At 36.1% G+C, this 20,710-nt stretch overlaps 1 pseudogene across 3 annotated transcripts; it reads left to right on the top strand.

Moving 5' to 3' along the window:
• Positions 1 to 15,653: 15,653 nt before the first annotated feature.
• On the top strand, positions 15,654 to 20,178 carry LOC149147189 (cytochrome P450 86A22 pseudogene; annotated as a pseudogene). 3 transcript variants are annotated; one of them, XR_016262634.1, is made up of 3 exons: positions 15,654 to 15,924; positions 16,289 to 16,358; positions 18,042 to 20,178. The product of XR_016262634.1 is annotated as a cytochrome P450 86A22 pseudogene, transcript variant X2 (transcript). The 3 variants fall into 3 exon arrangements; XR_016262635.1 differs by having other exon boundaries at positions 16,289 to 16,400; XR_016262633.1 differs by lacking the exon at positions 16,289 to 16,358.
• The last annotated feature ends 532 nt before the right edge of the window (positions 20,179 to 20,710 follow it).

Genomic DNA, 20,710 nt, shown 5'->3' with positions numbered 1-20,710 from the left:
TTTATCCTACTTACTCCAATTATCTTGAGTCATTGCAAGCAAATGGAAATCTCAAAGATATTACCTTTGACTCTCTTGTGAAAAAATTTGCTGAAAGAGAGAAAGATTTTGGAAAGAAGACAACCCCTGAATCTTTTGAAGAGGCTGTGTGCCTTGCTCATAAAGAAAAGAATCCTACTCAAGATTCTTCCAAAGGAAGAGGTGGTCGAAGAGGAAGAGGAAGATATTTCAGAGGTAGGGGGGGCAGACACTCTCAAGGAGAAAAGTTAGACTTGCACTGCATACGCTGCAAAATAAATGGATCACATGATGCCTCTACATGCAAGTTACCTTGGGACAAAATTGAGCAACAAAGAAGCCAACACAAAGGTAAAAATAATGACATAGAAAAAGGTAAAGCACCTGAATCTGCTCATTTTGTTGTGGCACAATGTAATATTGGAGTAAATGAAGACTTATTTAATGCTTCACTTGCTTCTTGGAAAAATGATTGGCTGCTTGATTTAGGAGCAACTTGCCACATGACTCATAGAAAAGATTTTTTTGAAGAATTTACTCACAATGTTTATGGAGCAGTATACTTTGCAGACCAATAAAAAAATCAAGCCATCATGGCTTGGCACAATCAGGCTTAAATTGCCTGGTCTTCTACACTTCCTTCTACATCATGTTCTATATCTCCCACAGCTAAAGAGAAACTTGTTGTCCTTGGTCCACATCTGCCAGCAAAGTCACTCCATTCATATGTTTGATGGCAAGCTTGAGGTGAGAAAAGCATCTGATCACTCACTTGTCATGAGGGGAATAGAAGAAGAAAGGCTTCTCAAACTGCAAGGTACCTCTGCTCGTGCACAACATTTCTCATACAATTCTCATTATGAAGAAGGTACACTTCCATTAGGTTTATTATGGCATGCTATATTTGGACATTTGAACTATGACAACCTCCACTTGTCGAAGGAAAATGGTGTTTCTGGTTTGCCTACAATTCCTAGAAAACTTAAGCAATGTGATGCTTTCATTCTAGGAAAGCATAGCAAACAGTCTTTTCATGATTCACATTAAAGAGCACATAGAAAACTTGAACTCACTCATTCAGATTTATGCTGTCCAATGATTGTTCCTTCTGCAAATCGAAATAAATATATGATGGCATTTATTGATGACTACACTAGAATGTGTTGGGTTTATTTATTGAAGAACAAATCTTATGCTTTTCAAACATTCAAGAACTTTCATACATGGATTGAAAATGATGCACAATCTCATATTGGCTCTATTCACACTGATAATGGAAAAGAATACACTTCAAATGAATTTGAAAACTATCTTCGCCAACATGGGATCAAACGTCAAACAACTGTGCCTTATAGTCCCCAACAGAATGGTGTAGCTGAAAGAATGAATAGGACAATCTTAAATATGGTGCACTCCATGATGTTTTTCAAAATGTAAAGTTAATGTTTTGGGTTGATGCAGTTCTATGTGCTATATATATAAAGAATATGTGTCCATCTAATTCTATTAGAAACAAGACTCCATATGAAATGTGGTATGGGCACGTTCCTTTGGTAAAACATCTCAGGGTCTTTGGTTCCACCTGTTATTCCTTGATACCAAAGGTACATAGAAACAAACTTGGTGCAAGAAGTCGTAAGCGTATCTTCCTGGGGTATTCAAACACCTCCAAAGCATACCGTCTCTATGATGAAGTCAATAAAAAGTTTATTGTATCTAGAGATGTAATCTTTCTTGAATCATCCAAAACTAATAAATGGATGTAAAAATTGCTTTCTTGAATGTAGATCTAAAATAGAATGTTTTTATGTCCCAGCCTAAAGGATTTGCTGTGAAAGGACATGAACATAAAGTATTCAAACTTGTGAAATCCTTGTATGGCCTCAAACAAGCATCGCGAGCCTGGTATGAAAAACTAACTGAGCATCTTCTGAAACTCAATTTCAAACATTATGATCTTGATGATGCAACTTTATTTGTCAAGAAAGTTGGCAAAACAGTTGCATATATTGTGGTATATGTAGATGAATAGGTTTGGCATGACAGAATGCAATCCTCTTACTACTCCAATGGAACAAAACCTAAAGCTCACATCCATTGAAGGAAAATAATTTGAGGATGCAACAAAGTATAGACAGCTTGTAGGAAGTCTCAACTACCCAACTACTACCAGACCAGACATTTTGTTTGTTGTTGGAATCCTCTCTAGGTTTATGCAAAACCCTTGTGAGGGACATTGGTCTGCTGAAAAAAGAGTTCTAAGGTACTTGAAGGGAACTCAAGACTTTGGAATCAAGTATACACAGGTGGACGACTTCAGCTTGATTGGATATTCTGATTCAGACTTCGATGGACACAAAGAAACTGGGGTATCTACCTCAGGTTATGTTATGAGTCTTGGATCAGGAGCTATCTCCTGGAGATCACAAAAACAATCGGTTCCAGCAGATTCCACAACAGAAGCAAAATATGTGGCAATAGCTGAGGCAAAAAAAGAAATTGTGTGGCTCGGGAAAATTCTTGAATATTTGCACGTAAAACAAGAACAATCGACTCCACTCATGATTGACAATACCTCAACAATAAAGTTGGCCAAGAACCCAAAGTTCCATGATCGAATGAAGCACATCAATACTAAATATCATCTTATTCGACATCATGTTGAGGCCAAAACAATCCATCTCCGCCATTGTTCCACTAATGAGAAAATTGTAGATATCTTCACCAAAGCACTTAGAAGAGAAAAGATTGAACGATTCAGAACGATGCTTGGACTACCAACATCTCTTAAAATTAAGGGGGGGAATGTTGACACCTAATCATCAGGATTGGATGAATAAGTGTAACTGATGTAAATAAATAATAAGAAATATGAATAGTCACTGGGAGATGAAGTGAACAGTCTCTCCCTCATGTATATAATAAAGATCAAACTGAATGAATAAATGTGAACTGATTTGGAGGAGTTATTGCCTGGTCTGATAGTAACAATTAAAGCAAATACAATTCTACCTTAACTCAATAAATAGTTAGTAAGAAAATCACATAGATATATTCTCATGCTAAATATGGAGGATTAATATAAATAAAAATAAGAATAAGAATAAGCTATCACATTATGAAAATAGTTCACATAACTAGACAAGTATTGGATCAAATATGTTGACACCTAATCCTCATGATTGGGTGAATATATGTAAATAGATAAATAAGCAATATGAATAGTCATCGTGAGATAAATTGAACAGTCTCTCCCTCATGTATATAATGAAGACCTACCTGATGGAATAATACATACGAATCATTTTTTCCTTGAGGACTTACTGCCTGGCTTGACATGGTATCATAGCCAGCTCCATTTTTTTAGCTTTTATGCCCTTTGTAACTCCCTACTTTGCTCATATGCTCCTCTGCTCTCCATTCAAAAGAGCTCTCCATTCAAAGCGTTGTCTCCCCATTCAATACCATTGTCCATTTAAAAGCGTTGTCCATCCATTCAAAAATGTTGTCTATTCATAAACGTTGGTAGCCTGAACACTGCCATTCAAAGCACTGTCTCTCTATTCAAAACCGTTATCCATTCAAAAGCGTACAAAGCACTGTCTCTCCATTAAAAAATGTTGTCTCTTCATAAACATTGGTAGCCTGAACGCTGCTCGACGTAGTCACTTGAACGATGCTCCATGCAGTGACCTGCTCCATGAATGCTACTCCACGAAATCACCAGAACGCTGCTCCACGTAGTGACCTGCTCCACGAACGCTGCTCCACACAATGACCTGCTACTGTTTCTTTTTGCCTGTGAAGACTCACGAGTTGGAAAAGATCCACAACTGATTCCTAGCCTGTCCAATGTTTTCACAGTGTTTTGAAAACATTGGTAGCCGCAACAGAAAATTTTCATGGTAAGAACAAGCGTGGTACAATAGTTAACGTGCGTGCTTGATAACCTGCATGCTTCATTGCTTGATAACCTACGTGCTTCATGCTTAATAACCTGCGTGTGAATCAAAGCTTCTGCACGTGAAAGGGTTGATGCGGAAGTTTTGGCATACACATTGAACGAAGCGCGGCGGAACCATGGTGCAGCGTAACGTAGTGTTGGTGCAATATTTTGGTGTTGTGTGGTCATGTTGATTGATGAGCATGTTTCATTCAAACTTTGCTTGGGTTCAGCGTTGAAAATTGTGGACATGGTATGTGATGCTTTTCCATATACCATAAAGGCACATGAATTTGTTGAGATTTTAATGGGCATATATTACATTATATAAAATTACCATTGGGGTATATGGAAGATATATGTTGGAGCCTTTCATTTAGTTCTCGCATAAACAATGAGGTGAGGGAAATATGTTGCATAAAGGTGTAGTGTGAGGTATTGGCGTCCATATTGGTATATGAGGAAGAGATTTGAAATATTTTGAGAATGCCTAGCTGATCTATGTTTTATATTTTCATTAAAGACAAAGACAGTACATGGAGAGAATGCCCTTTTGAAATGTAAAAATTACCACTAGAAGTACAATTTTACTGTATATTGGCAGAAGTATTTTTCTATCAGCAGAAGTTTTTTTTACAGAATGCATTCAATCATATCCATGGTGGGAATAGTTTTCACTGGAAAGGAGAACTATCCTGAATGGTGCCGGATGATAAAGCACACCCTCATTTTCAATGAGTTGTGGAAAGGAGTGTGTGTCAGAGATGGAGACAATGAACCAGTACAACCTACCTCAGACAAAGAGCTCATCATTTGGGAAAACAAGAACAACAAAGCTTATGCATTAATCGTAGCATCTGTAAATGAAGAGGTGAGTCGCCATATTTCGTCATATTCAACTGCCTTTGAAGACTTACAAAAGCTGAAAGAACTCTATGATTCACATTCTGCACTTAAATTTGTTCAACTCATGATTAAATTCTTCACTCTTGAACTACAAAATAATGATCATCTTGCTCTTGCATCTGAAGTAAAGTCTATAATGCATGATATCAAATCCACTAAGGCTGAATTGGATATTCCTCTTATTGCTTTTCTCAAGGCACTTTATCCTACTTACTCCAATTATCTTGAGTCATTGCAAGCAAATGGAAATATCAAAGATATCACCTTTGACTCTCTTGTGAAAAAGTTTGCTGAAAGAGAGAAATCTTTTGGAAAGAAAACAACCCCTGAATCTTCTGAAGAGGCTGTGTTCCTTGCTCACAAAGAAAAGCATCCTACTCAAGATTCTCCAAGAGGAAGAGGTGGTCGAAGAAGAAGAGGAAGATATTTCAGAGGTAGGGGGGGACGACATTCTAAAGGAGAAAAGGCAGATTTACACTTCATTCACTGCAAAAGAAATGGATCACATGATGCCTCTACATGCAAGCTACCATGGGAAAAAATTGAGTAGAAAAGAAACCAACAGAAAGGTAAAACTGATGATACAGACAAAGGTAAAGCACCTGAATCCTCTCACTATGTTGTGGCACAATGTAATATTGGAGTAAATGAAGATTTATTTAATGCTTCTCTTGATTCTTGGAAAAATGATTGGTTGCTTGATTCAGGAGCAACCTACCACATGACTCATAGAAAAGATTTTTTTAAAGAATTTACTGACAATGTTGATGGAGCAGTATAATTTGTAGACCAATCAAAAATCAAGCCATCAGGGCTTGGCACAATCAGGCTTAAACTGCCTAGTCTTCCAAACTTTCTTCTGCATCATGTTCTATATCTCCCACCGCTCAAGAGAAACTTGCTGTCCTTGGTCCACATCTGCCAGAAAGGTCACTCCATCCATATGTATGATGGCAAGCTTGAGGTAAGAAAAGCATCTGACCACTCACTTGTCATGAGGGGAATAGAAGAAGAAAGGCTTCTTAAACTGCAAGGAACCTCTACTCGTGCACAACATTTCTCATACAATTCTCATCATGAAGAAGGTACACTTCCATCAAGTTTATTATGGCATGCTATATTTGGACATTTGAACTATGACAGTCTCCGCTTGTTGAAGAAAAATGGAGTTGTTGGTTTGTCTACAATTCCTAGGAAACCTAAGCAATGTGATGCTTGCATTCTAGGAAAGCATAGCAAACAGTCTTTTCATGATTCACATTAAAGAGCACATATAAAACTTGAACTCATTCATTCAGATTTATGTGGTCCAATGCTTGTTCGTTCTGCAAATGGAAATAAATATATGATGACATTTATTGATGACTACACTAGAATGTGTTGGGTTTATTTATTGAAGAACAAATTTGATGCTTTTCAAACATTCAATAATTTTCATAAATGGATTGAAAATGATGCAAAATCTCATATTGGATCTATTCGCACTGATAATGGAAAAGAATATACATCAAATGAATTTGAAAACTATCTTTGCCAACATGGGATCAAACATCAAACAATTGTGCCTTATAATCCCCAACAGAATGGTGTAGCTGAAAGAATGAATAGGACAATCTTAAATATATTACGATCCATGCTCTTCTTCAAAAATGTAAAGATAATGTTTTGGGCTGATGTTGTTTTATGTGCTGCATATATAAAGAATAGATGTCCATCTAATGCTATTAGAAACAAGACTCCTTATGAAATGTGGTATGGGCATGTTCCTTTGGTAAAGCATCTCAAGGTCTTTGGTTCCACCTGTTATGCCTTGATACCAAAGATACATAGAAACAAACTTGGTGCTAGAAGTCGTAAGTGTATCTTCCTGGGCTATTCAAACAACTACAAAGCATACCGTCTCTATGATGAAGTAAATAAGAAGTTTGTTGTATCTAGAGATGTAATTTTTCTTGAATCATCCAAAACTGACAATGTTGTTGAGCGAAAACTTGATCGCTTGGATAGATTCGCAAAAGCAAAATCATTTTAAGAATTTGATAATTAGATTCCACATCTTGAAGGGGGGATTCCTATACTAGATCAACATGTGGAATCTTCTTCTGAAGAACACTCTCCCTCGCATGAAACTCCAACAACGGATGATGCTTTAAGTGATGTGATTGATAGAATTGGGAGACTCAATCTTGATTCAGTCCCAACTCAATCAACGGAGCAGCCTGGACCATTTGAGAAAGGTCCCCCAATGTGGCTGACAAAGACACTTGAAAGTGTTCATCCTGACGAGGTTGGAAAGACAGGAACTAGAAATTCAAACCGGCAAAATGGAGGTGATGTGGATGACTCTAATTCACCTGTTGATATGGATGTTTCTTATGATTGTGAATTGAACTTGTATACAGATTTTGAACCAACTTCCTTCAAAGAAGTTGCTTCTCATGATGAATGGAAAGAAGCGATGCAAAAGGAGTATGATGCCCTCATAAAGAACAACACTTGGAAGCTGGTTGATCCTCCATTAGGAACCAAAACATTTGGCTGCAAGTGGGTCTACAAGAAAAAGTATAAAGTTGATGGCTCACTTAACAAGCACAAAGCTAGGCTTGTGGCAAAAGGTTTTGCACATAAGGAAGGGGTCGATTATGAGGAGACTTTTGTCCCCACAGCAAAATGGGCTACCATCCGGACACTCTTTGCACTAGCAGCTCAGAACGGTTGGAAAGTCCATCAAATGGATGCAAAAACTACTTTCTTAAATGGAGATCTAAAAGAGAATGTTTTTTTGTCTCATCCTGAAGGATTTGTTGTGAAAGGACATGAACATAAAGTATGCAAACTTGTGAAGTCCTTGTATGGCCTCAAAAAAGCACCGCGAGCATGGTATGAAAAACTAACTGAGCATCTTCTGAAACTCAATTTCAAACATTATGATCTTGATGATGCAACTTTATTTGTCAAGAAAGTTGGCAAAACAATTGTATATCTTGTGGTATATGTAGATGATCTTTTGATGACAAGGAACAATGAAAGCTACATTGCATCTATAAAGAAGGAATTGGGGAAAGGTTTTGAAATGACTGATTTGGGTTATGTTCATTACTATCTTGGCATTGAAGTAACCCAACATCTGAAGTCCATATTTCTTTGTCAAAATAAATACATTGGAGATCTGTTGAATAGGTTTGGCATGACAGAATGCAATCCTCTTACTACTCCAATGGAACAAAACTTAAAGCTCACATCTATTGAAGGAAAATAATTTGACGATGTAACAAAGTATAGACAGCTTGTAGGAAGTCTCAGCTACCTAACTACTACCAGACCAGACATTTCATTTGCCGTTGGAATCCTCTCCAGGTTTATGCAAAAGCCTTGTGAGGGACATTGGTCTGCTGCAAAAAGCGTTCTAAGGTACTTGAAGGGAACTCAAGACTTTGGAATCAAGTATACACAGGTGGACGACTTCAGCTTGATTGGATGCTCTGATTCAGACTTCGATGGACACAAAGAAACTGGGGTATCTACTTCAGGATATGCTATGAGTCTTGGATCAAGAGTTGTCTCCTGGAGATCACACAAACAATCAGTTCCAGAAGATTCCACAACAGAAGCAGAATACATGGCAGCAGTTGAAGCAACAAAAGAAATTGTGTGGCTCAGGAAAATTCTTGAAGATTTGCAGGTAAAACAAGTACAATCAACTCCACTCATGATTGACAATACCTCTGCAATAAAGTTGGCCAAGAACCCAAAGTTTCATGATCGAACGAAGCACATCAATACTAAATATCATTTGATTCGACATCATGTTGAGGCCAAAACAATCCATCTCTGTCATTGTTCCACAAATGAGCAAATTGTAGACATCTTCACCAAAGCGCTTGGAAGAGAAAAGCTTGAACGATTCAGAATGATGCTTGGACTCACCAACATCCCTTCAGATTAAGGGGGGAGTGTCGACACCTAATCCTCATGATTGGGTGAATATATGTAAATAGATAAATAAGTAATATGAACATTCATCGGGAGATGAAATGAACAGTCTCTCCCTCATGTATATAATGAAGACCTACCTGATGGAATAATGCATACGAATCATTTTTTCCTTGAGGAGTTACTGCCTAGCATGACAAAGTACATATTAGTAAACAACCTATAAACAATGACTAGAAATTCACATAATATGTATACTTGTTTTCAAAGACCAATAACAAATTCAAACCAACCATGGTATATAGTTGATCATTATTTTCACTAAACATAAATTCCTATAAATGACAATGTTGCTCAATTATACAAACTTGTATGTATTTAAAATGAAATTTGTCAAACAAAATTGGAAAGTTTATCATTATACTCAAACCAAATAGTAGTACCAAATATGAATACAATAAATAGACCTTAGAGTCTTCTAACGATCTTGTAGACTTGACAATAGTGCACAAGCCTATAGTTACTCATTTCAATTGTAAACATAAATGATTTTTGGAAGAAAATTGTGATAACACAACTTTCTTAGTCTTTTTAGTTTAGTCTCTGCACTTGCAAAAATAATCTAAGAATTCTTTTTGATTCAACCTTTGGATTCCAAAAGTCCCCTCCAAAAATCCTTCTCAAGTGTGTACTCACACTCCTTTTATAACTCTTTGAGTTTGTTTAGCCTTTTTAATCTCATGCTTCAAATTCTTCACTATTCATCTACAATCCAAACAATAAACTATTTTAAATGAAATAAAATTAATGAAAATTTATCAAATTAAATGTGACAATGAGACAAATTAAGATCTAAAACAAAACTAAAAAATCTAAAATAAAATACTAAAATAAAAACCAAAATTTAAATAATTAAATCTAAACCAAAACTTAAACTAAAATAAAACTATAACTAAATTAATTTAAAAATAAAAACAAAAACAAAGTAAAGTAAAAATAACTAAAATAACAAACACTAAAACTACATTAATAAAACTAATCTAAAAATAAAATAAAATAAATTAATTTAATTTTTAATTAAAACCAAAACAATTAAAAAATTAAGACTAAAACTAAAATATTGAAACTACCTCCCGATCGGGATGCGACGTGGTGTCAGGGTGACATACCTCGATTAGATATGGTCAGTACCAAAACGTTTATGACAACTACCCCCCACATGCTTAAGGCAGTGGGTGCGGTGTCCTCACCCATTATTGCATGGGATGTGGGTTGGCAAGGTGGCAGAGGGAGTGATAAGGTAGGGTGGCAGAGACGAGGAAGGTATTCAACGTGTCAGACAAGTGAATGCTACAGAGGAGAAGGGAGGAAGATCAGTGCGTAAGAGAGAAGGTGGAACTGCATCTGCGGGCTTGCGAAGGCTTTCAGGTATGTAGTCTGGTCTCGCTCCTGGTCTATTTTTAAGCATTGGTTGGATTTCTACGACAATTTCATGTGTTGGTGGGGGTTCCGCTAGGGGGAAGGGAGAGGCAAAAGGCAGTCCCAATGGGGCTTAGTCCAGTCATGGAGGAACCAGAGGAGGAAATGGAGGGCCATGACATGGCTCTACATGTCATCCCTTTGGCTTTTGAGCCAAATTTTGGCAATAGCATGGAGTTTACGGGGCTGAGCCAAGCTACAAGCCCATACCTGGTAACCCAGTCCGGGGGAAATTGGTAATAGCGGGCAAGACATGCTGGGGGGTTGAGTGAAGCTAAGAGATGAATAGCTAAGTCACGGGTAGGGTTATGGGATACTGGCAATGCGAGTACTCTGCTGAGAAATACTTGGAAATTGCATATGCATGGCAGAAAAAATGCCAATAGGGACCTTGTGGGGCACAATTGGCAGAGAGGAAAGCACTCCCATGGCAGGAAGTTGCAAACAGAGGAAGGGGCATGTGGGTATGGCAACAATTGTAAAGACTGGGTTGAGAAGGGCCTAAACGTTGGGTTCCAAATGCAGGGGGTGACGAGCTTCTGAGCTAGGGTAAGGGGGAGCAACACAGGGAAAAGACTAAGGATCTGAGCTTGGAACCCAATACCCTAGACCACCTATGGCCACATGAACTCTCTAACTCGCTGCAGGCTAGGCAACACAGAGAAGTAAGGTATGACCAGTTGTGAGGGATTGATGAAAGACATCAAGGATCTAGTAGTATTTGAATGTTTACACGGCATCAAGGAATAATATATGGATCCGACTAAACATGGGCGTGGTCATGGAAGTAAAGGCCTAACTCCTCGAGCAGCCAAGAGACCCAACCCGATGGAAGGCTGCAGGGGTCGAAAGCCAGGTGAGCACATCATAGCATAAGCTGTTGCAACATATAGAGAGGAAACATACGATGGCATCCGAAAGTTGATAGATGAATGGGAGGATGAGATAAAACATGAGCTGGAACCGGATGACGAGATAGAGATCTAGAGGACGATGGTTCCCGACCCAGGGAACACAAGAGGTAGAATCATGCAATTCAAACACACCCTGTACCTGTATTTCTTGGTAAAGAAATGGAACAAATTTCTATGGGGATGGCAGTCACACTGTAGGGCCTGCCCAATTACAAAAAAGATATGGAAAAAATCCTATTCCAGTTGCACAAATAGGATGTCAGGATGGATCGTATCGACTGTCACATCCCTTGCATCGTGGAGCTGTTTGGAATGCCAGAGGCAACTGATAATGATCCAGAGGCAACTGATAATGATCCCGCTCCTGTTGCCTCAGACTCTGAGGAGCAGAATGTCTAGAAGGAGTAGTTCCTATAGACATAGTTTTTGTCTATGCAGCTAGAAATTAAATTTCCTGTTGTTTATGTTAGAAGTTATATAATATTTGGACATGTGACTGAGACCTACGTAGCCTTGAAAGAAATACTGAAGCAATTTTGGTTTTGGATGGCGTATAATGCTGACCGGTGGCCAACAGACTCGGTTTCCCCTTGAGGCGATTTGAGGCCACCATGTAACACTGTGTGGTGTAAATTTTCCTTATATATATAATAGAAAATAGAAGGTCCTACCAAGTATTACAATTTTTTTTTTTTTTTTATTGAAACTACATTAAACTAAAGTACATATTAAACTAAAACTAAAGGCTACGATAGAAACTAAACTAAAATAATAATAATAATAATAATAATATAATGGTATTGAAATTAAAAAATAATGTAAGCATGTTCGTCTATATATAATTTTTAAATCTTCCTCGTGGAATCCACTTCAAGATATAGGGCATTATTCTTTTTGCAATCTGGTATGATTTCTCATTCCACTGTGAACTGTTTAAGACAATAAATCCTTTTACTCATTTGGCTTTTTGCGCTTCATCCTTCATTTTTGTCTTTTGCTTGATAGGTTGTGTTGTCTTTTATAAACAAGTTTTTTTACTCTCCTATCGTTGATGTTTTTATTAATTACTTGATATATATATATATATATATATATATATATATATATATAAACTAAAGTACATATTAAACTAAAACTAAAGGCTACAATAAAACCTAAACTAAAATAACAACAATAATAATAAATAATGGTAATGAAATAATGTAAGCATGTTCGTTTATATATAATTTTAAATATTCCTCATGGAATCCACTTCAAGATATAGGGCATTATTCTTTTTGCAACCTGGTACTATTTCTCATTCCCCTGGAACTATTTAAAACAATAAATCCTTTTACTCATTTGACTTTTTGTGCTTCATCCTTCATTTTTGTCTTTTGTTTGATGGGTTGTGTTGCCTTTTATAAAAAAGTTTTGTTACTCTCATATCGTTGATGTTTTAATTACTTGCAATATATATATAGTTAGTTGTGTTGGCTTTTATAAACAAGTTTTAGTATATATATAGTTAGTTGTGTTGGCTTTTATAAACAAGTTTTGTTACTCTCATATTGTTGATGTTTTAATTACTTGCTCTATATATATATATATGACAATTATCTTGGTCTTATTTTTTTCTTTTTGTTGTTATACACTTGGTTTTCTAAGCTTAAGTCGATTGCATATTCCTGGAATATTTTGCCATCCTACGGACTTAGGCAAGTTCAAATAATTGACATCACCCGTATTCATTGAATCCAGAAATATTATGGAAATCCACAATCGACATAAGGATGCCCCACATGTTTTAACAAACTTTGACCTGAACAAAATCATCTTTTCGTACCAAACGAGAGGGTGATTTTATCTTTGATGGTCTCTCCTTTCGTAGTTTGATGATTAGTTTTCTTAAATAAACCTGGTCTTTCCATTAATTCATGGCATTGCCTTACAAATTTAGCATGTTATCTTGTTCTAGTGGAAGTTTATTGTTTTTTTTATTAGTGTTTCATGTGCTTATACATTTGGTAACACCCTCATTGTCTAGTATCTTCTTTCACCTTTTGATTTACCGGTGCACCTGTGGGGTTTCCTACCTCGAGATCTAGTAATATGCTTATGATCTGCTAACCTCTTCGCAATCTGCAAATATCCTTTACCTACAAAGCATTATGTGTACTCATCTGACCTTATGCTCTTTAATGCAATTTTGTTGGTATTTTGAGCCTGTGAATTGCATAAAACAAGAAAGAAAAATTCACATAAGAAACAAGATAATGAATTCACTCAATAGACACAAGAATTTACATGAATTTACATGGTAAAACCCTGATAGGGTGTCAAGGAAACCTCCAGAGGGCAAGAGAATGGAATTCTTATTGTTAGAGTCGGTTTGGTCATCCCTCCGTCAGCGATCAAAGCTCTTTTTGCATTTCATGTTTAGGTGTCCCATCGATTTCGATCAGTTGCATTTCATTAGGAGCATGCCATAAATCTGACGGAAGGGCTTTTGTCATTCATCCCCCTCATGCTTTGCACTGCTGGCTCAGGTCTGTCCATCAAAATCGAATCTTAAAGTCATTTGGAGTCTTGTTGCAGTTTCTAGGTCATAACAGTCATTTTAGTCATTAGGTCTAGGGTTAGTCAATTTGGTCTTCGACAAAGTCTAATAAAGCCAGCATGGCAGAGGGAGGTCTTTGATAAGTTGTTATCTCAAAATATTCTTATCGTCATATGGATGGATTATGACTTTTCTTCAAAACTCTGTTTTGAAGATAAATCGACATTTCGTTTTTTGTAATATTTTTTCAAAATTTTCAGTTCTTGAATTCTCCAGGCGCAGCCCTGGTCTCCTTTGCCAAATTCCATGTCAGCTATCCCTGCAAAAAATTGCCAAGAAATTCATCATTTCAACCAAAAATCAAGGAGGAAACAAAAAGGTTAGAGTTCTATTAATTGTGAAAAAGTGTCAATTGCAAAACATTACAAAATAGGTTTTGGAGAAACAAAAATCAAATTGATGTCTATATAAAAGTTTTTCCATGAAGATGAAAGTCATTTGCATGCCAAGGTTGGAGAAAAACGTTTCAGAGTGAATTGGGTGAGAGTGTGCATTTTTTGGAGAGAACTGGCTTGTAGCTAATCGGCGCGGTGCATATAACAGGCGGCGCACTGGGGATTTCTGCCCAGTGTAAATTTGAATGGGCGCGACGCACATAGAGAGCGCGACGCACTGGGTTTTTAGCGCGGCGCATATAGCTTCAAGCCCGAAAATTGCTGGAAACTTCACCAAATTGCTCATACTTTGCCTAGATTTTCCAGGTAGGCTTGCTATCTTGCTATTGCATCAAATTTTATGATAAGAGACGGTGGTTTATGGGTGATAGTGGTTGCAACAAAAAGCCTCAAAACATTCTTTTATAGATCCTCAAGCCAATTGCTGCGAGGGTTTAAAACTCACTGTTTTGCCACCAAGATTTTGTCTCCCTCCCATCGTTCACTTATCTTCACTAATCCCTAATTCCCCATCATCTAAATTCATTACTCCCTTCTCCTACATACTCTATCCCAAATCCTCTAACCTCATACCTCAAAACCTATAAAGCTAATCCCAAACCCTAAACCCTATTCCCATACATCAAATCCCTCAAACCCTCTCCCATATTTCCCTATTAAATTTCTCCCAATAATTCCCAATTCCCATTCCTCAATATTGTTTCCCTTTCCTAACAATCCCTAATAGTCAGTGTTGTATTTCCCTAACAATCCCTGTTGCATTTGTAAATATTCCAAACTATTTTTTTACTTCACTCCCCTCTCAAATTTTCCAAAATCTATAATATCAAATTTCGTAAATATTCCAAACTATTGTTTAACTTCACTCCACTCTTAAATTTTCCAAAGTCTATAATCAAATTATTTGCGGTTATATGTTAATATAATTTAAAAAAAGAGAGTTAGATCAATAAGTAATATAAAAAGAAAATATAACGATTGAACATAATTTTTAATTACCCAAAAAGGCCAACCGTTGAAGCGAGATCAGAGAACTTAATGAGCAGTTAGTAAAAAGTCCCAAACTAATACTCTGATGGATGTTCAAAACTAATTCGCCATTACAGTTGAAAATAATTTTAGTTACAGAGAAATCAATCATGCATTAATAATTATTCAACCGTATTTGAAGACGTAGAAGGTTTCAGAGATTATTAACCCAATCTCTCGTAATTTTTGAAATTGTCTGAGGAATTATTAACGTAATGTGTATATAATAGCATTAAATTTGGTTTACGGTTAATCTATTCTTAAAGCTTTGAAATTTTATGAGAGTGGGTGAGAAATTGTGTTGTGAAGTAAACATTGGGCGCTGCGAAAGCCGGCGGCCGTCCGACCCACTTCCCCCACACATTTCTCATCTTCCTCCCAACGACATCAATAATTACTTGAATAGACAGTGAGGGAAAGTACTTTCTGGACACTCCCTAAGAAGGAAGCAGAGTATGTATTCCGATTGCAATATTAATGTCAAATCCCACGATATTTGTGCCTGACAAACACGGCTCGGCAGTCTATATATGATAAGCGTAGCCTGCGAGAAGTTATTCAGGAGATGTGCAGCTTCATGATCGTATCATTTTTCCCAGGTCCTCAGCTTCCATTAATCTGCAAGATTCTGTGTGAAATTGTTGTATTGAAGCAGCCATCAAGAAGGGAATATCTGCAACATATAGATCAAGTTCAAAGACGGCAGAGGTTTGAGATATAATTTATTAGTTGATTAGTATTATCGTTTAGTGTTTTTTTTGAAGGAGAATATGTATTTGTTTTTGATGAATTTTTTCATTTTTGTTTTGAAAATTTTTTGGTACTTGTTTTGAGAATAAATCATATTAATTGGTTTTAAATGTCTATTAATATAAATAGTTCCAAATATTTCTTAATATAAATCACAAAAATCTAAAATCTAAGATATTTATGTGATTCAGTAATTTGTGATTTTTGATAAATATTTTCTTTTTTCCCTCTTTACTTTTTCTCCTTCTGTTCCATCCTTTAAAATTCTTTTTTATTTTGGACTCAGCTTGACTTTGATCTTCTTTTGCATCAATTGGAACAGATAACAAATGGTGTTTTACGAGGATGTTCTGAACTAGAGTTGGCTATTTGTGGTGAAGGCAGGGAGAAGGGTAGCTAACTTCATTTTTCCTGATTATGGTGTCACTGAACAGGTTTTTCTTTCCATTTTTTTTAATTTGTTAGAGAGAGTCAAAGAGAATCTGAGTAAACTTTAGGTTAGTTGAAGAAAGTAGGGATTGATGCTCAACAATGTTTATAGGTCAGATTCGGAGAGAATCTGAGAGAACCCTAGGTAAGTTGAAGAAAGTAGGGATTGATGCTCAATAATGTTTATATGTGTGAGTGCTGTTTTGTTTTCAATCAACTTCTGTATATAAAGCCATGGCCTTCATTTGTTTATATGTGTAAGTGCAGTTTTGTTTTCAATTACCTGTTGTGTGTGTAAAGCCATGGCCTTCATTAGAAACATTTGACTTTATTTTTCTAATAAAACTCTTAAGCTCAATATAGAAAAAAGTCAGGCAGGTGTGTGAACGTATGTGTCAATTTAGGGATTTTTTAAGTTTTATAATCGAATGGATTAACGGATTATCATTTTTGCGGGACATGTCGCTTTTGTGAGGGTTATTGCGTCGATTTTTAGTTAATAGTTATTTTTATAATTTATAATTTTGTTTTTAAGGAATTATTTATTATTTTTATATTTTATAAAGAATATATCTGTTTTATTTTTTTAGGAATTATTTATTATTTTTATATTTTATAAAGAATATATATATGTTTGAGTTTTTAAGAAATTATTGAAATTTAATCATTTATGCTAGGGATATTATTTTAGTTAATTGAATTGGAGTGAAAAAGATAATAACCATTTTTTTTAATTATTTGAGATAAATTTAATTAACAATTAAATAAATAATAATTTAAAGTATTAAATAAATTAAGAGTATTTTTTTAATATTAAAAATGGATTAATTAAGTAGATAAGTGTGTTTATTTTGAAATAGAGTTTAGAATTTTAATTTAATTATTAGTAATTATTAGGTGGATGGTAAAAATTTAAGCTCTAGGGAATATTCTATAATATTTTTAATAGTAGTTAAAAATCAAATATTGAGATTTATTTTAAAAGTATTTATTCTCTTTATGCATTTTTAATTAAATTGATTAAGAGAAAAAAAAAACATAATATAAATGTATGGCTTATGAATTTTGAGGCATGTGATATTAGTAAACCTTAATATTAATCCATGATATTGAAACAGATTCTATTTATAGTTTAAGAATTTTTATGATAAAATAATGGTAAATCGCCATAATTAAAAAATTTGTTACATAATTTTTTAAATATGTATATGTTTAATTCATATATTATTGTATATGTATGGACAACTTGTTATTATTGTGAATATAATTTTTTGAATATTTATGTTATGTGGAAATTTATAAATATAAATTTCCACACATCATAAATATCCAAAACTACATTCACAATCATATATTATTTCTATTTATAATTAATAATTAAATAAAATTGATAATTTAAATAATTTTTATAATTATTTTTATATTTACTACCTGAAATGAATGTTTTAATATTTATGGATATTTACTAACTATTTACTTTAAATTTAAATTACTATACTAATAAATATCACTCTCACCGATAATTTCCCACTATCTGAAAATTCCCCTTCATAGACCACGCCTCACCTCAGTCTACTAGGGAAAAGGAGAATGGTTAAGCAATTCTGGGCTGGAATCTGATTGCTGTTGACTTTTGCTGTAACCAGGAGGAACACCATTCTGAAATCAGTACCAGGAAAAACTTCTACCAGTTCAGTTTTGAAGGGGCTTCACAGGTTACTGAGAGGACAGATAGAGAAGGCACACTGTTACAACAATGGAGGTTTCTACATGGATATTGCTATTTGGTGCAATAGTGGCATATGTGGCATGGTATTTAAAGCTGGCAGGTCCTTTGACAGGCCCCAAGGTGTGGCCAGTGGTGGGAAGCCTGCCAGAACTGCTGCAAAACAGTACAAGGCTGCATGATTGGGTTTCAGAAAATCTCCAAAGAACTGGAGGAACGTACCAAACTTGTACATGTGCCATCCCCTTCCTTGCAAGAAAACAAGGGCTTGTGACGGTAACATCCAATGTGGAAAATATAGAGCATATGCTGCGCACACATTTTGACAACTATCCAAAAGGGCCACAGTGGCAAGCAGCATTTCATGACCTGTTGGGGGATGGTATCTTCAACAGTGATGGGGAAATATGGTTGGTGCAGAGGAAGACTGCAGCCTTAGAGTTCACCACAAGGACTCTAAGAAATGCCATGGCTAGATGGGCCACCAGATCAATTAAGGACAGACTATTGCCTATCCTGGCACAGGCTCAAGAACTACACAGATCTGTTGATTTGCAGGATCTTTTGCTCAGACTTAATTTTGACAATATCTGTGGTCTAGCATTTGGCATGGACCCAGAGACATTGTCCCCAGGTCTTCCTCTTAATCCCTTTGCCATTGCATTTGACAATGCCACTGAGGCCACTCTGCAGCGTTCTCTACTTCCTACAACGATATGGAAAATTAGACAAATGTTGGGTTGTGGCATGGAGGTTGAACTTAGCCAAAGCGTTGCCAAAATTGACAAATACTTGTCTGAGATTATTAGAATGAGGAGACTTGAGTTTTCTCTTCAGTCCCAGGGATCCAGAGCTGGAGATGAAGTAAAAATTTCTCAACAACATCAGCCACGTGATGATTTGTTGTCCAGGTTTATGAAGAAGAAGGATGGAGATGGTAAGGCCTACTCGGATTCGTTTCTGCAACATGTCGCCCTGAATTTCATACTTGCTGGCAGGGATACTTCTTCTGTGGCCATGAGCTGGTTCTTCTGGTTGTTAATCCAGAATCCCCGGGTTGAGGACAATATTATTGGAGAACTTTCTGAGGTTTTAACCAAAAGTAGGGGCCATGATCCTTCAAAGTGGATTGAGAAGCCCCTGGAGTTTGAAGAGGTTGATGAATTGGTTTACCTAAAGGCTGCACTTACTGAGACTCTGAGGCTCTACCCTGCTGTTCCAGAGGACTCCAAATATGTTCTCAAGGATGACACCCTACCAGATGGCACATTTGTTCCAGGGGGGAGTTCCATAACTTATGCAATCTATGCAGTGGGCAGGATGGAATCCGTATGGGGGCCTGATTGCTTAGAGTTCAAGCCTGAAAGATGGATGAAAAATGGCAGGTTTGAACCTCCTCAGAACGCTTATAAGTTCCTTGCATTCAATGCAGGGCCTCGGATCTGCTTGGGCAAGGACTTGGCCTATTTGCAGATGAAAACTATCGTTGCTGGGATTCTACTGCGCCATCGAATTTCATTGGATCCCAGTACTCCTGTTGAGCAAAAAATATCACTCACGCTATTTATGAAGTATGGCCTCCGAGTGTTCATTGAACCAAGGAATCTTTGTGCTTGATAGAGGACATGTTTGAATTATGGACTGCACAGTTGCAATACCATAGCTTCAAATATTTATACTTGTTACTATCGTCAACGGTTAGGGTGGCTACGTAGCTTAGCTAGATAGTTGAACTGTGCAAAGTAATTGCAGTAGAATAAGGGTACTAGTTTGTTGTTTGAGTGGATGTCAATCCAAGCTTGCATTCAAACTTATTATTTGTGTAGGGGTAATGGGTAGGATGAATAGTCAGTAGTATTATCAGGATATCTATTTGTAGCGATTAAGATTGAAGGATCTAAGCCTCTTTATTCTAAAAAAGACGAGTGGGATACCATTCACAGGTAAATAGCTTTAGTAGTAATTGCAGGTTGTATATGTTGTATATTCAATGCCAGACTTATTTACGTAAAAAAAAAATGGTATATAAATGCGTTTTCATGATTTTGTATGTTTTATTCAACTTGTTTCTCCTTTATTTCACTCCTAATCTACTGCTCAAGTCACTTATATTTTGACCATAGAACATTATTTTCTCAATCATTCTAAATGTTTCCATGATGAAATATGCCTTTGAAAAACCATAATGCAAAACTCTTTATGGCCAAACCATTTACCAACACTGTATATTCTATAGTATTGCTCCGTTGCAAAAAGAGAAACAATATGAAGTCCACACTCTAATGTAGTTATCGAAACTTAAACAATATGTTAATGTTTATTTAGAACTATCTATTAAATCATAGCATTTTGAACATGAAAATGTGGTTCAAAAAGAATAAAGTAAATCTTAAAAGTGAATTGTGAGTGCTTGTTGTTTTGAGATAGCAAAAAATCATTCGATTTTGAACAATGTTTTTAAAACCGGAACCGGTGACCGGACCGGTCCACCTAATGAACCGGTTTACCGACCGGAACCGGTCTAACTGGGGGTTTGGTCTAAACGAACTGGTTTTAAAAAAATACATTAAATAATTAATTTTTAATGAA

This window comes from Pinus tabuliformis, chromosome 9 (genome assembly GCF_031772625.1).
Source record: "Pinus tabuliformis cultivar Carrire ecotype Pingquan chromosome 9, CPIR1, whole genome shotgun sequence".
NCBI classification, from domain to species: Eukaryota; Viridiplantae; Streptophyta; class Pinopsida; order Pinales; family Pinaceae; genus Pinus; species Pinus tabuliformis.
This window is presented reverse-complemented; position numbering and strand designations above follow the sequence as displayed.